This window comes from Bombina bombina, chromosome 8, assembly GCF_027579735.1.
Source record: "Bombina bombina isolate aBomBom1 chromosome 8, aBomBom1.pri, whole genome shotgun sequence".
Classification (NCBI taxonomy): domain Eukaryota; kingdom Metazoa; phylum Chordata; class Amphibia; order Anura; family Bombinatoridae; genus Bombina; species Bombina bombina.
In genome coordinates, this window is record NC_069506.1 from 264,438,570 (window position 1) to 264,455,958 (window position 17,389).

The 17,389-nt window shown below is 36.8% G+C and overlaps 1 protein-coding gene across 1 annotated transcript in view; it reads left to right on the forward strand.

Annotated features, from left to right (window-relative positions):
* SCN1B (sodium voltage-gated channel beta subunit 1) overlaps nt 1-16,827 on the forward strand; it is a 188,069-nt gene extending 171,242 nt beyond the window's left edge. Inside the window, exon 6 of the mRNA XM_053691282.1 lies at nt 14,894-16,827. The gene's annotated coding sequence lies outside the window, so the exon portion shown is untranslated. The remainder of the gene's footprint in view (nt 1-14,893) is intronic.
* Nucleotides 16,828-17,389: the final 562 nt, after the last annotated feature.

The window sequence follows — 17,389 nt, forward strand, 5'->3', positions numbered from 1 at the left end:
AAAGAGTAGGTAGAGTAAGAATAGCAATGAAATGGACTCTACTCTAAACGTTTTATTGTTTAAAAAGATAGATAACGCCTTTATTACCCATTCCCCAGCGTTTCACAACCAATATTGTTATATTAATATACTTTATAACCTTTAAACATCTATATTTCTGCCTGTTTCTAATCCCCTGCAGGCTTTTCACAGCAAGATACTGCTAGTTCATGTGTGCCATATAGATAACATTGTGCTCACTCCCGTGGAGTTAGCACTGATTGGATAAAATGCTGTAAATAGCACTGAGATAAGGGGGCAGTCTGCAGAGGCTTAGATACAAGGTAATCACAGAGGTAAAAAGTGTATTAATATAACTGTGTTGCTTGTGCAAAGCTGGGGAATGGGTAATAAAGGGATTATCTATCTTTTAAACAATAACATTTTTAGACTAGACTGTCCGCCCGACCGCCCGCAACACATTCGCGACAAATCAGCCGATGGCAGGGGGTGTCAATCATCCCGATCGGGGTCTTAAGACTGCTGCTTCTTAAAGTGAATGTAAATGTTCAGGAATCAGTGCCGGTTTTTAAAAATACTATTAAAAACAGGGCACTTTCATTTCAGTTTACATTGCAGCGGTTTTGTTAAAATACCTTTTTCTTCTTCCAAGCCGGACCAGCGATCCCCCGCGCTTCTCATGCTGTAGTTAGCACAGCAATGACGAAACCGGCTTCCTCCAATCACGACGTGGCTTCAGGAAATGTTTGCTCTAGGAGGGGAAGCCATGATTGGAGGAAGCCGGATTCTTCATTGCTGGCGTAAGTACAGAGCAGCCGCGGGTGGGGAATCGCTTGTCTGGCTTTAAAGTAGAAAAAGTTTAGCAAAAAAGCTGCAATGTAAAGTTTCATGAATGAAAGTGCCCCTGTTTTTAATAGTATTCTTAAAAACCAGGCACTGATTCATGAAAGTTTACATTCACTTTAACTTAAGTTTCAGGCCGACCTGAAACTTCGGCTGTAGATTGCAGCATCCGATGCTTGTTAAACCTACATTTTTCACTTTAGAGGATGAGAAAGGAGAATTTAGAGAAAAAGAGAGAGAGAGAGAGAGAGAGAGAGAGAGAGAAAGAGAGAGAGAGAAAAAAGAGAGAGAGAGAAAAAAAGAGAGAGAAAAAGAGAGAAAGAAAAAGAGAAAGAGAGAGAAAGAAAGAGAGAAAGAGAGAGAGAGAAAGAAAGAGAGAGAGAGAGAAAGAGAGAAAGAAAGAAAGAAAGAAAGAAAGAAAGAAAGAAAGAAAGAAAGAGAAAAGGAAAGAAAGAGAAAAAGAAAGAAAGGAAAGAAAAGAAAGATAAATGAGAGAAAGATTTATAGTGTGAGAAAGAAAGAGACCTCCTCTGAGACAGAGCCAGAGAGAGTGAAGGAGAAAATTAAAATGAAAAGAGATGAGACAGCACTTAGGTGTGATGCACAGATGAGAGATACCGTAGATGTCTGAATTCTGTAAACCTTTCTTCACTTGTTATATTAATGATGGGCAAATACACCGGTTTAATTTTTAAAATGCTGCTGTTAAATAAAGAGGTGGGAAAGTACAGGCTGGTTTAGTAACGGTCTCCAGTTGCACATGGTAAGTGAATCTGCCCTGCACAGCAGCACTTAGTGCGCATCTCTTATCAGCACACTCAGCACTCCCATTACAGGCAGAGCGTGCTTTATCAGCACAATATCTGCTTGCTGAGATTCTCATCTGCAGCACATTATATCTAGTCATTAAGCAGGACTCGAGGAAATGAATCTGACACTTGACATCTAATAAAATTTGTATTACAGATTAATTATTTCTAATTCTTGTGTTGAATCCCCACTATTCATAAATTATATAAAGTTTTAGCTTTTCCTCCTGCTTGTTTCCTGTACATCTCTTTCTGTGTTTTTTCTCTCTTCTATACGTTTTCTATCAAATCCAAATAAAGCACCAATAAATAGTTTTTACCCCCCCCCCCAATGTGCAACAACAGAGGCTTGTATGGGCAGAGGCTTGTATGGGCAGAGGCTTGTATGGGCAGAAGTGTGGCATTATATTGGCGAGCATTTCTTACAACTTCCATCAGTCAGCCTGAAGTTGTCCCCAGAAAGCCCCCTGGCAGCTTCCAATCGTTTCTCACTTCTGCTACAACGTATTGTCTGTGTGCAGTGCTCTTGCAAATGTAACTGCGCATGCACGGCAGGACTGCACATAGGTGCTGCGGCTGCTGTGTTAAGGACTCAGAGAATGGAATAATAAGTTAAAAAGGTTCCAGTTTGATGTCCCTTTAACAGGCAACTAAGATACTCTCCTCATCTTAGAAAGCAATAGTAATTTGAAAGAGGGCAAACTCCAAAAAGGAAACTTGCCTGGCACACACCATCCCATGTAAATCATAACAAATCTTGGCTCATATCTTTCCCAACAGAAACATAAATCTAATGTATCGTTAATACATTTATATTCAGAATCAAATAAATTATAAACAAATAAATAAATGTGCACAACTTAATATGCAATAAGTCATGACTAAGGGCATCTGCTATGTCCAAATGATTGCTAATAGCTTTGTGGATCCCATGTGGAGTAAATAAAGGTTGTTTTTATATACAGCAGCTGGAGGACTTATGTTTTTAATAGTGTGCTTTTTTTTATATAGCATTGCACTGTGTCCAAAAAATGATGTTAAATGGACATAAAACAAAGTGGGATAGAGACAAAATATAATATGTACTTTAATTATTTTACCTGCAAATTTATACTGCAGTGCCTCGCCATTAACCCTTTCTTTTAAGTTTCCGAATTTTACAACTCTAACTCCCCCCACACATTTCCTTCTATGTTTGTATCTATGTATATCTTTGATTTGGTAGAATGCAAGACTTTAACAATGCTGGGGCATGCATAGAATCAAATAAGCTGCTGTGAACTCAGTTGAAATACAATGCCTGTGTTTCTGATGCTAAACACTGATAGGGGGTAGATCAGACTACTCCAGACAGCATGGCTATGTAACTAATTTTGCTTATTTTTTACAATTATTTTAAAATACCAGTAATTTTTAAACATTTTTTTATGCAAACTATTTTTACTTAAAGGGATACTAAACCCATTTTTTTTCCGTTCATGATCCAGATAGAGCATGCAATTTTAAGAAAATTTCTAATTTACTCCTATTATCAATTTTTCTTCATTCTCTTGCTATCTTTATTTAAAAAGCAGGAATGTAAAGCTTAGAAGACAGGTTAGGTTCAGCACTCTGAATAGTGCTTGCTTATTGGTAGCTACATTTAGCAAACCAATAAGCAAGTATAACCCAGGTTCTGAACCAAAAACGGGGCGGCTCCTAAGCTTTATATTTCTACTTTTTAAATAAAGACAGCAAGAAAACGAAGAAAAATTGATAATAGGAGTAAATTAGAAAGTTTTTTACAATTGCATGCTCTATCTGAATCATAAAATTAAAAAAATGGGTTTAGTATCCCTTTAATTTGCCCTTTTAGGATATACACAGATCTCAACATATTTTATGGCACTTTAAAAACCTTCTTGGGTAGACAATGATGGAAGTGAAACAATAATGTGTCTCCTCAGTATCCAGCAACTTTAAAAAGATACTAAAGCATAGTTATTAACTCAAAATTCCTAGTCTAGAAGAGTTGTACTCAACACTAGGGGGCCTAGTTATCAAGCCGTCAACCTCAAATACGCTGGAATTCCGCATCGTATTTGTGGCGAGGCTGATACGCCTTAGTTATCAAAGGCTCGAGACCGGCAAAAGTAGAATTTTGTGACGTAAGCATCGATCCGCCGGACTCAGTCCGACACAGATCGATTCTTACGTCACTCCAGATGTTCCGCACACAAGTGCGGCACATTCTCACTACTTTTGCTAGTTATCAAAACACTAGCAGGTACGCTCGGCACTTTTACGGCCCAGCGTACCTGGTTTTCAATCCGCCACCCCTGGAGGCGGCGGATCCCATAGGAATCAATGGGAGTCTGACCATAGCGAAAGTACAAGTTCGCTGCTGACAGACATCCCATTGATTTCTATGGGAGCTGTCTACACCTAACACCCTAACATGTACCCCGAGTCTAAACACCACTAATCTGTCCCCCCCTACACCGCCGCAACTAAATAAAGTTATTACCCCCTAAACCGCCGCTCCCGGAGCCCACCGCAAGCTACTCTATACATATTAACCCCTAAACCGCCGCTCCCGGAGCCCACCGCAACTATAATAAATGTATTAACCCCTAAACCGCTGCTCCCTTAACCCGCCGCAACCTATATTAAATGTATTAACCCCTAATCTGCCCCCCCTACACCGTTGCCACCTATAATACATTTATTAACCCCTAATCTGCCCCCCCTACACCGTCGCCACCTATAATAAATTTATTAACCCCTATCCTGCCCCCCACTACGCCGCCGCCACTGTAATAAAATTATTAACCCCTAAACCTAAGTCTAACCCTAACCCTAACGCCCCCCTAACTTAAATATTAATTAAATAAATCTAAATAAATTAACTCTTATTAACTAAATGAATCCTGTTTAAAACTAAATACTTACCTTTAAAATAAACCCTAATATAGCTACAATATAAATAATAATTATATTCTAGCTATCTTAGGATTTATATTTATTTTACAGGTACCTTTCAATTTATTTTAACTAGGTACAATAGCTATTAAATAGTTATTAACTATTTAATAGCTTACCTAGCTAAAATAAAGAGAAATGTACCTGTTAAATAAATCCTAACCTAAGTTACAATTACACCTAACACTACACTATACTTTAATAAATTAATCCCATTTAAAAATAAATACTTACCTGTAAAATAAACCCTAAGATAGCTACAATGTAATTAATAATTATATTGTAGCTATCTTAGGATTTATATTTATTTTACAGGTAACTTTGTATTTATTTTAGCTAGTTAGAATAGTTATTAAATAGTTATTAACTATTTAATAACTACCTAGCTAAAAGAAATACAAAATTACCTGTAAAATAAATCCTAACTTAAGTTACAATTAAACCTAATACTACACTATCATTAAATTAATTAAATAAACTACCTACAAATAACTACAATTAAATACAATTACATAAACTAACTAAAGTACAAAAAATAAAAAAAGCTAAGTTACAAAAAATAAAAAAAAAGTTACAAACATGTTAAAAATATTACAACAATTTTAAGCTACTTACACCTAATCTAAAATAAAAAAATGCCCTACCCTATTCTAAATTAAATAAATTTCAAAGCTCTTTTACCTTACCAGGCCTTAAAAGGGCCATTTGTGGGGGCATGCCCCAAAGAAAACAGCTCTTTTGCCTGTAAAAGAAAAATACAACCCCCCCCCCAACATTAAAACCCACCACCCACATACCCCTAATCTAACCCAAACCCCCCTTACAAAAACCTAACACTAATCCCCTGAAGATCATCCTACCTTTAGTTGTCTTCACTCAGCCGAGCCACCGATGGAACTGAAGAGGACATCTGGAGCGGAAGAAGTTAATCCTCCAAGCGGCGCTGAAGAAAAGTCTTCGATCCGGCCGATGTCATCTTCAAAGAGGCGCTGAAGAGGTCTTCTATCCGGGCGAAGTCATCTTCCAAGCCGGGTCTTGAATCTTCCTTCCGCCGACGCGGAACCACCTTCTTCACCGACGGACTACGACGAATGACGGCTCCTTTAAGGGACGTCATCCAAGATGGCGTCCCCTCAATTCCGATTGGCTGATAGGATTCTATCAGCCAATCGGAATTAAGGTAGGAAAATTCTGATTGGCTGATGGAATCAGCCAATCAGATTCAAGTTCAATCCGATTGGCTGATCCAATCAGCCAATCAGATTGAGCTCGCATTCTATTGGCTGATCGGAACAGCCAATAGAATGCGAGCTCAATCTGATTGGCTGATTCCATCAGCCAATCAGATTTTTCCTACCTTAATTCCGATTGGCTGATAGAATCCTATCAGCCAATCGGAATTGAGGGGACGCCATCTTGGATGACGTCCCTTAAAGGAGCCGTCATTCGTCGTAGTCCGTCGGTGAAGAAGGTGGTTCCGCGTCGGCGGAAGGAAGATTCAAGACCCAGCTTGGAAGATGACTTCGCCCGGATAGAAGACCTCTTCAGCGCCTCTTTGAAGATGACATGGGCCGGATCTAAGACTTTTCTTCAGCGCCGCCTGGATGATGACTTCATCGGATGGAAGATTTCTTCAGCGCCGCTTGGAGGATTAACTTCTTCCGCTCCGGATGTCCTCTTCAGTTCCATCAGTGGCTCGGCTGAGTGAAGACAACTAAAGGTAGGATGATCTTCAGGGGATTAGTGTTAGGTTTTTGTAAGGGGGGTTTGGGTTAGATTAGGGGTATGTGGGTGGTGGGTTTTAATGTTGGGGGGGGGGGTTGTATTTTTCTTTTACAGGCAAAAGAGCTGTTTTCTTTGGGGCATGCCCCCACAAATGGCCCTTTTAAGGGCTGGTAAGGTAAAAGAGCTTTGAAATTTATTTAATTTAGAATAGGGTAGGGCATTTTTTTATTTTGGGGGGGTTTGTTATTTTATTAGGGGGCTTAGATTAGGTGTAAGTAAGTAGCTTAAAATTGTTGTAATATTTTTAACATGTTTGTAACTTATTTTTTTATTTTTTGTAACTTAGCTTTTTTTATTTTTTGTACTTTAGTTAGTTTATGTAATTGTATTTAATTGTAGTTATTTGTAGGTAGTTTAATTAATTTAATGATAGTGTAGTATTAGGTTTAATTGTAACTTAGGTTAGGATTTATTTTACAGGTAATTTTGTATTTCTTTTAGCTAGGTAGTTATTAAATAGTTAATAACTATTTAATAACTATTCTAACTAGCTAAAATAAATACAAAGTTACCTGTAAAATAAATATAAATCCTAAGATAGCTACAATATAATTATTAATTATATTGTAGCTATCTTAGGGTTTATTTTACAGGTAAGTATTTATTTTTAAATAGGAATAATTTATTAAAGTATAGTGTAGTGTTAGGTGTAATTATAACTTAGGTTAGGATTTATTTTACAGGTAAATTTCTCTTTATTTTAGCTAGGTAGCTATTAAATAGTTAATAACTATTTAATAGCTATTGTACCTGGTTAAAATAAATTGAAAGGTACCTGTAAAATAAAAATAAATCATAAGATAGCTAGAATATAATTATTATTTATATTGTAGCTCTATTAGGGTTTATTTTAAAGGTAAGTATTCAGTTTTAAATAGGATTCATTTAGTTAATAAGAGTTAATTTATTTAGATTTATTTAATTAATATTTAAATTAGGGGGGCGTTAGGGTTAGGGTTAGACTTAGGTTTAGGGGTTAATCATTTTATTACAGTGGCGGCGGTGTAGTGGGGGGCAGGATAGGGGTTAATAAATGTATTATAGGTGGCGATGGTGTAGGGGGGGCAGGATAGGGGTTAATAGGTTTAATATAGGTTGCGGCGGGTTCAGGGAGCGGCGGTTTAGGGGTTAAACTATTTATTTAGTTGCGGAGAGGTGCGGGATCAGCAGGATAGGGGTTAATAATTTTATAATAGAGGGCGACGGTGTAGGGGGGGCAGGATAGGGGTTACTAGGTATACTGTAGGTGGCAGCGGTGTCCGGGAGCGGCGGTTTAGGGGTTAATACATTTATAAGAGTTGCGGCGGGGTCTAGGAGCGGCGGTTTAGGGGTTAATACATTTATAAGAGTTGCGGCGGGGTCTAGGAGCGGCGGTTTAGGGGTTAGTAACTTTATTGAGTTGCGGGAGGCTCCGGGGGCGCCGGTATAGGGGGTAGAACAGTGTAGTTTAGTGTGAGTGCTTAGTGACAGGCTAGCAATAAAGCTGGGAAAAAGCCGAAGGGCAGCGAGATCGGATGAGTGATAACTGTCACAGTCCGCTGCTCATCGCCCCGCGGCTTTTTGACAGCTTTATTTGATAACTTAGGCGTATTTTTTCAGGTCCGCGGCGGCGATGTGAGGCGAACTAAGGCGGGCGTATTGGGCCGGCGAAGCCAGAAAAGTAGACGGCTTGATAACTACCCCCCTAGGTATAACTGCACTAAACCCGCAGGTTTCTGAATGCTCAGCACCACTTTGTGTAGTTAAAAATTTAGTTTATTTAAAATAAAAATAAAAACAAATTTGTACAAAGTAGGTTTGACCACTTAGGAAACAGGGACTGTGCGCCTCTTGACTGCAAATGCGCTCACAGAGACACTGGCACACATGCTAAGTATTCCATTCGCTATAATACACGTATCCTCTATTGCAGCATATACTGCCCTTTTATAAGAATAATAGAAAAAAATGAATACAGTGTCCTTTCAAGTATGCAGGATACACATTAGCCTCATAGGTAAATTAAAAAAAAAAAAAAAGCAAAATGATGATGCGGAATCTGTTGGCGCGCCATAAATACCTGATAATAATAATGTACATTGCAGAGTCTATTGTTACTGTGCTTGAAGAAGCACTTTAATGCATGGTTTAAAAATGTTTTTGCTTACTATCCCTTTAATTTGAAAATTGCTGACGGTATGTTCTAAAGATTAACTATAATAATGTTGTATTTTGTCCAAAAAAATAGGCTGAAAGAATTGATTTGTGGAAAATTTGTATTGCTAAGGCTTTAATATTCTGTCAATGATTGTCAATCGGTTAAATCCTTGAGTCGAGAACATTTCTCAGAAACTTCTGTATGGTATGATGGAATTAAAGGGATATGAAACCCGGAAATTTTCTTTCATTATTCAGATAGAGAATACAATTTTAAAAAGTTTCCACTTCTATTATCAAATATGATTTGACTTAGGTAGGTACTGTGCACATGCTTTAAAGGGATACTAAACCCAATTTTTTTATTTCATGATTCAGATAGAGCATGAGATTTTAAGCACCTTTCTAATTTACTCCTATTATCAATTATTCTTTGTTCTCATGCTATCTTGATTTGAAAAAGCAGTACTGTAAGTTTTAGAGCCAGACCATTTTTTGTTCAGCACATGGGTAGAACTTGCTGATTTGTGGCTAAATGTAGCAAACCAATCAGCAGCTCTACCAAGGTGCTGAACTAAAAAAATGGGCCGGCTCCTAACCTTTTATTACTGCTTTTTCAAATCAAGATAACATGAGAACAAAGAAAAATTGATAATACTAGTAAATTAGAAAGTTGCTTAAAATTGCATGCTCTATCTGAATCATGAAAGAAAAAATGAGGAGTTAGTATCCCTTTAAGCACTACAGATAGTGCTGCCATCTATTGCTCTTTCTAATGCATAACATTCTTGCAAAACTGCTACCATATAGTGCTGCAGACATGTGAGATTACATCCCTGCTTTTAAACAACAGATTACAAGAAAATGAATAACATTTGGTAATAGAAGTAAATTGGGTTTTATGTCCCTTTAATTACAAAGTACTAGTAATAGTAATTGATGGGAAGCACTGATGTTTTTTCATATATGGAATTATTTGTAACAGTTATTTGTTAGAAAAATAACAACATTGGAGTAATCTGAATGTAAGTCATTCATCAACAAAATGAAACAAATGAACAAATACAACATTTGTACATTTATTTGTTAATAAAGTTTCTCTATCTTTAACATATAACAATTGTATTCGTTCATTTGTTGTTTGTGTAATGCACACATTTTGTACAGATTAGTTCAATCTTTGTCTGTCGTATGAATAATGAATTTTTGTAAATGACCATTCAACAGAAAAAAAATTGTTGATGCTTTTTTTTTTCTGAGCACAGAACTAGTTTGTTCCATTCATATAAAGATAAGGATCAACCTTCTCTATATACAGCTATGTAGATTCACTAAGAATTTAGCTCTAGTGAGAATGATTTATCTAATCCTTATCGGCTAGATTACGAGTTTTGAGTTACGGTTTTAACGCTGAAAAAATGTCCATTTCAGGGTAAAAACAGTAACGCAGCCATTATGAGTAGTGTCGGTGTAGCTATACCGCAAGCATTTTAGCCTGTGACGCAAAGTCAATCCCGCACTCAAAAAATGACGTTCTTGCGTAGGATTTCCATAGCGCTGGTATTACAGGTTGTGCGGTGAGGCTAAAATGCTTGCGTTACAGCCTATACCAACACGATCCATACCGCCATCTGAAAGCAAAAAATGTTTCACAAAACTCATAACTAAAGTGTTACAATGTACACTAACACCCATAAACTACCTATTAACCCTTAAACCGAGGCCTTCCCGCATCGCAAACACTATTTAAAAATTATTAACCCCTAATCTGCAGCCCGCCCACATCCCTGCCACTATAATAAAGTTATTAACCCCTATTCCGCCGCTCCCCGACACCACCGCCACTAACTAAACCTATTAACCCCTAAACCACCAGCCTCCCACATCGCCACTACTAAATAAACCTATTAACTCCAAAACCGCCAGCGCTCCCACATCGCCACTTATAAATTAAACTATTAACCCCTAAACCTATCACCCCCTAACTTTAAATTAAAATTACAATATCCCTTTATTAAAATAAATAAAAACTTACCTGTGAAATTAAAAAAACCTAAGTTTAAACTAACAATTGACCTAACATAACTATTATACTAAACTATTATACTAAAATTAAAATAACTACCAATTAAAAAAACTAAATTACACATTAAAAAAAACCTAACACTGCTAAAACAATTTAAGTCTAAAATTACAAAAAATAATAAACACTAAATTACAAAAAATAACAAACAAAATTATCAAAAATAAAAACAATTACACCTAATCTAATAGCCCTATAAAAATAAAAGCCCCCAAAATAAAAACACCCCCTAGCCTACAATGAACTACTAATAGCCCTTAAAATGGCCTTTTGTAGGGTATTGCCCTAAAGAAATCAGCTCTTTTACCTTGAAAAAAATACAAAGACCCCCCAACAGTAAAACCCACCACCCAACCCAACCCCCCAAAATAAAAAAAACTAACTCTAACAAAAACCTAAGCTACCCATTGCCCTGAAAAGGGCATTTGTATGGGCATTGCACTTAAAAGGGCATTCAGCTCTTTTACATTGCCCTGAAATGGCAATCAGCCAATTCAAATCAGCCAATAGAATTTCAGTAGCTCTGATCCTATTGGCTGATTTGAACAGCCAATAGGATTTCAGTAGCTCTCATCCTATTGGCTGATTTGAATTTTAAGAATCAAATCAGCCAATAGGAATGCAAGAGACACCATTTTAAAAAGGCTCCCTTGCATTGAAGATCCAGTGTATGGCGGTGACCGTATGAAGAGGACGCTCCGCGCCGGATGTCTTCAAGGATGGATCCGCACCGTGCTGCCGGGATGAAGATAAAAGATGCCGCCTGGATGAAGATAGAAGATGCCGCCTGGATGAAGCTAGAAGATGCCGCCTGGATGAAGACTTCTCACCGCCTGGATGAGGATGGATGTTTGGACTTCAGAAACTGTGAGTGGATCTTCGGAGGTTAGTGTTAGGGGTTTTTTTTACTTTTTTTTGGGTGTTTATTGTAGGCTAGGGGGTGTTTTTATTTTGGGGGGGTTATTTTTATAGGGCTATTAGATTAGGTGTAATTGTTTTTATTTTTCATAATTTCATTTGTTATTTTTCATAATTTAGTGTTTGTTATTTTTCGTAATTTAGTATTTTTTATTTTTTGTAATTTTAGACTTAAATTGTTTTAGTAGTGTTAAGTTTTTTTAATGTGTAAGTTAGCTTTTTTAATTGGTAGTTATTTTAATTTTAGTATAATAGTTTAGTATAATAATTATGTTACGTTAATTGTTAGTTTAAACTTAGGTTTTTTTAATTTCACAGGTAAGTTTTTATTTATTTTAAGATAGGGATATTGTAATTTTAATATAAAGTTAGGGGGTTGTTAGGTTTAGGGGTTAATAGTTTAATTTTGTTTTTTGCGATGTGGGGGACTGGCGGTTTATGGGTTAATAGGTTAATAACTTTTATTAGTGGCAGCAGAATATGGGTTAATAGCTTTTATTAGTGTCGGCAATGTCGGGGGCAGCAGATTAGGGGTGTTTAGACTTGGAGTTTATGTTAGGGTGTTAGGTTTAAACTTAACTTTTTTTTCCCCATAGACATCAATGGGGTTGCGTTACAGCGATCGCCATTCCGCACTTCAGGTGTTAGATTTTTTTCTAACACCTTCTCCCCATTGATGTCTATGGGGAAAGCGTGCACAAGCACGTATTCTCAGCCCTTGGATTTTGTGCTGTATGGATCTTATCGCCACCATATTGCACGCACAAGGAGGCTTTTCAGAAACTTGTAATAGCACCGCTATGGAGGGTGAAATAATGCAACTTTTTTTGCGTTCGTTTTGCACCCTCTATAGCGCAAAACTCATAATCTAGGCATATGCTATTCTGTGAAGTTCGTTCGCCAAACTTAATAAAATAGATACATTGCATATTATGTGAACTGAACAGATTTTTTTTAATTGGGTTCTCCAATTTTTTTTGCACCATTCTTGAATGTGTAGGTAAATCTTATCTAATCAATGTTCATACCACTAGCAAATAAAGATTTGTCTAAAGACCATCTTAATTTTATATAATGTGTTAAAGGGACAGTCTACACTATAGTCATCTTAAAGCCTTACCTTAGATTAAGCTGCAAATAGCCTCCTGCACCTTTTCTATATTATGCAGCAGGAACAGTAAAAAAAAGTTATTTTAAAATGAATAGTGTTTATGGCCAGTTTGAAAAGGGTGCCAAGCTCAGCTCACTGGTGACATCATGATCTGGGCTGCATATGGCATCCAATCACAAAAGGCTCAATAGTTGGATTGAACAGACTGTCAATGCTATTCAGCAGAGAGCATAGATGCAGCCTTGATTGTGATGTCATCAGTGGGCAGAGCTTGGCGGCCATTTCAAACTGGCCAGAAACAATAATAATTTTAATATAACTTTTTTACTGTTACTGCTGCATGATATAGAAAAGGTGCAGGAGGATATTTGCAGCTTAAAGGGCCATAATACCCAAATGTTTAAACACTTGAAAGTGATGCAGCATAGCTGTAAAAAGCTGACTAGAAAATATCTCCTGAACATCTCTATGTAAAAAAGAAAGATATTTTACCTCAAAAGTTCCTCAGTAGCCACCTCCCATTGTAAAGGATTTCTAAGCAGCATTTTAGTATGTCTGTCCTGGGACATCTGATGGGATGAGCATCGTGCACTCTCATATTATTTCACCAATCAGGTAAAGGAAGCTTACTATGAAATCTCATGAGAGTCAAGTCAAATCTCATGAGATCACAGTAAAAGTTCATGATGCTGATGCTGATTGGCTGCTGTTCATTTCTTCATTTTTTTTATTTTTTTTACCTGCAGCTGGGAGCAGGTAAGTATAACTTTTTACACAGAACTCACTCTGCTGAGGTGAGGAAATTGTGAGGTAAAATATCTTCCTTTTTTACATAGAGATGCTCAGGTGATATTTTCCTGTCAGCTTTTTACAGTTATACTGCATCAGTTTCAAGTGATTTAGCATATGAGTATTATGTCCCTTTAATCTAAGGTAAGACTTTAAGATGATTAAGGTTTAGACTGCCCCTTTAAGTTTATTATCCAACCCTCTAAACCTGACTGTTCAAGTTTCTATGTACTAAAGTGAAAAATAGGCACGTGCATTTGGATAATTTGGGATTTATGCAAATCCAGATCTAAGTGGGTTTCACTTTCACAAAAAGAAATCCGGCCCCGAAAAGAACTGACTGCTGCGAGCGGCCGCCTTCTTCCTTATTCGGATCATCACAAATTATACGAATTCACATGCCTAGTGAGAAAATTTTCCAGCTGCTATGTTCCTCTATAGAACCTGTTTACTAAAGGATTATTAAATATAATAGATTTGCATAATTAATCAACAACTGCATAATCAAAAGATGATGCAATAACACTTGTGCACTTTTGCACATGCTTTGTAGGAGTTGGTGCTTCGGATTGTGTGCATATAAAAAGAATGTGCATGTTTTAATAATGTTTTTTTTTATTTGCATGCTCTATCTGAATCATGAATCATGATATTCCTTGTTGAAAGCTAAACCTAAGTAGGCTCATATGCTAATTTCTAAGCCCTTGTAAGCTGCTTCTTATCTCGTTTTGACAGTTTGTCACAGCTAGACTGCGCTTGTTCATGTGTGCCATATAGATAACATTGTGCTCAGTTGCGTGGTATTACTTAGGAGTCAGCACTGATTGGCTAAAATGCAAGTCTGTCAAAAAAACTAAAATAAGGGGGCAGTTTGCAGAGGTTTAGATAAAAGTTAATCACAGAAGTAGAAAGAATAAAAGGGACACTGAACCCACATTTTTTTCTTTCATGATTCAGATAGAGAATGAAATTTTAAGCAACTTTCTAATTTACTCCTATTATCAATTTTTCTTCGTTCTCTTACTATCTTTATTTTAAAAGCAGGAATGTAAATCTTAGCAGCCAGCCCATTTTAGGTTCAGCACTATGGATAGTGCTTGCTTATTGGAGGCTTGCATTTACCCACCAATAAGCAAGCATAACCCAGGTTCTCAACCAAAAATGGGCTGGCTCCTATGCATCACATTACTGCTTTTTAAATAAAGATAGCAAGAGAACGAAGACAAATTGATAATAGGAGTAAATTAGAAAGTTGCTTAAAATTGCATGCTCTATTTGAATCATGAAAGAAAAAATGTGGGTTTCATTTGGGTTTTGTGTCCCTTTAATATAACAGTGTTGGTAATGCCAAACTGGGGAATTGGTAATAAAGGAATCTTTTTAAACAATAAAAATTCTGGAGTAGAATGTCCCTTTAAGTGTTCCTTAACTTTATTAATTTTCTACTTTCCACTACAGGGGTAGTGCAAGCAAGCAAAGAGGATGCAGCCTGGTGAAGTCGGCAGTGCCAGCTGGACCAGAAGCTGTAACGGGTCAAACTTACAGAGACGAGCAGATTCCTCTCACATTAACCCTTTCACCATTAGGAAAGCTACAGACACTGGATTAATACTATTTTGACTTGCTTTTCATATCCATCCAGTCCTTGAACTTTCACCGGAATCACAGAACTTGCTTTAGTGCAGTTGGCATCAAATCTTCCTTAACCTCTTCATTTCCCAGGTCTGGCAGCGAAGGGGTTAACGACGCAATATGCTTACAAGAAAAATGGAACTGTATTTCTGCTGCTATTTTTGTTTTCCAGCAAGTTTCTTGGATATTTCATCCGCCTTTGCTTTCCCTGTTTTTTATGGGAAAGGAAAAACCGTTCTCATACAAGTTTTTTCATCAAATCAATACATATATAATAAGCAATTGCAAAGAATTAGTTAAAAAACACAGAATATTTTTAAATCTCTTTCATAGTCTGGAGCTTGTCCCAGATTCATATTTTCTTCCGCATGCAAAATCTTGGTGCATGCCTAGCCCTCAAAAATGGAAAGTTTTTGCTCAGTATTGAAAACAATTTTTTTTTTTTTTTTTTCACTTCAACCATTAAATGAGACCTGTTTGTCCTATTGTTGCCAGAGCTCTTTACAGTGTATTGCCAAGCAACAGGCTGCAGGCTGGTCTGGCACAACAAGGTTTAATACCTCTGTATTTAAAGCTTTAAATTATTTCACCTGCACCTATAATGGCAATAAGGCACTGCAGGAGCAGGGATATCATTATAAACAGTAGTAATAGATTCTCCACTGGTAACCCAACTCCTGCCCTGCACCCAGTCTGCAAAGCTCGGGGGTGAGGAGGGGGCGAAGGCGATACAGAACTTTTTAACAAAGCATGTTATTTATTTTTTAATACAGAATAAAACAGAGATAAATTAGATTATATTATGTATGATCAAAAGAGGAAGAGTTGAACTGGCTGTCTCTCTATAAGGCTTATTTTGTAGGTCAGATAAACTGGCCAATTTAGTTTTTTCCATGTAAAATTTAGCACTATATTTTTTATTATCTTTTTGTTTGTTTGTTGGTCTTCAAGAAGCAAAATGTAACGGTGTTATTCTCTGCCGGCCGTACAAATGTTCTGGAAGATCTCTCAGGAAAGCACGGAATGGAAAATGTAGGTTGAGTATTTTATATAACAAGACTATGTAAAGGAAATGTTTTAAGAAGGCAGAGCCGTCTCGGACATTAACAGAAAGACTGAGGAGTGGATCTTAATACAATTGTATTTGCGCAAATTAACCTTCCTGACCCTGTATCACTGTGCACAATCTACAAACCCACCAATCATTTATCCTTTCCTTTTATGGACAGGGTAAAACCAACGTAATAACAGAAGAAGGTTATGCAAATGTTTTTTTAATTAAGGTGCCTCATAGAGAGAGAGTATCCTGTCTCAATAATCTTCCTCCGTAGCATATGATTTAGTAGGGCTACTGAGTAGCCGAATTTACATACAATGCATGCTGGAACTTACTGTACCAATATGGCTGCAGCCTTGCAATGCAAGCTTCTAATGTCTTTTATTGTGCCTGCTTTTTAACCCTTTCTGAACCAGTCAGCGCTTGTGCAGGTTTCACACTGGGAACGAAGGAGTTAAATATGTATGTCTGTCTGTTTTCATCTGCTACCACCTTCTATTATGACTTTTTGATGTAAATGCCCATTTTTATTTTTATCTTTTTCCTGTTTGCCTAAAATGTCTGCTTTTATATATTTTATGTTTTTTTTTTTTTCAAGGGGCAGATTGGGGGCTGTGTGATATTTTTCTTTTTTTTTTCTCTTTCTTTTTTTTTTCTTTTTATTTGTTTGATTGGAGGACAATAAAGATCTCAGACCATCCAACACTTTAAGATTGCTGTCTTGTTTATTAAAGTTAAAGTAACATGCTTTACCACATTTATACAATCTCACTGTACCAACCACATTTATACAAACTCACTGTACCAACCACATTTATAATATCTCACTGTACCAACCATATTTATACAATCTCACTGTACCAACCATATTTATACAATCTCACTGTACCAACCACATTTGTACAAACTCACTGTACCAACCGTATTCATACAATCTCACTGTACCAACCACATTTATAATATCTCACTCTACTAAGCATATTTATACAATCACACTGTACCAACCATATTTATACAAACTCACTGTACCAACCATATTCATACAATCTCACTGTACCAACCACATTTATAATATCTCACTGTACCAAGCATATTTATACAAACTCACTGTACCAACCGTATTCATACAATCTCACTGTACCAACCACATTTATAATATCTCACTGTACCAAGCATATTTATACAATTTCACTGTACCCATCACATTTATACAATATCACTGTACCAACCACATTTATACAATTTCATTGTGCCAACCATGTTTA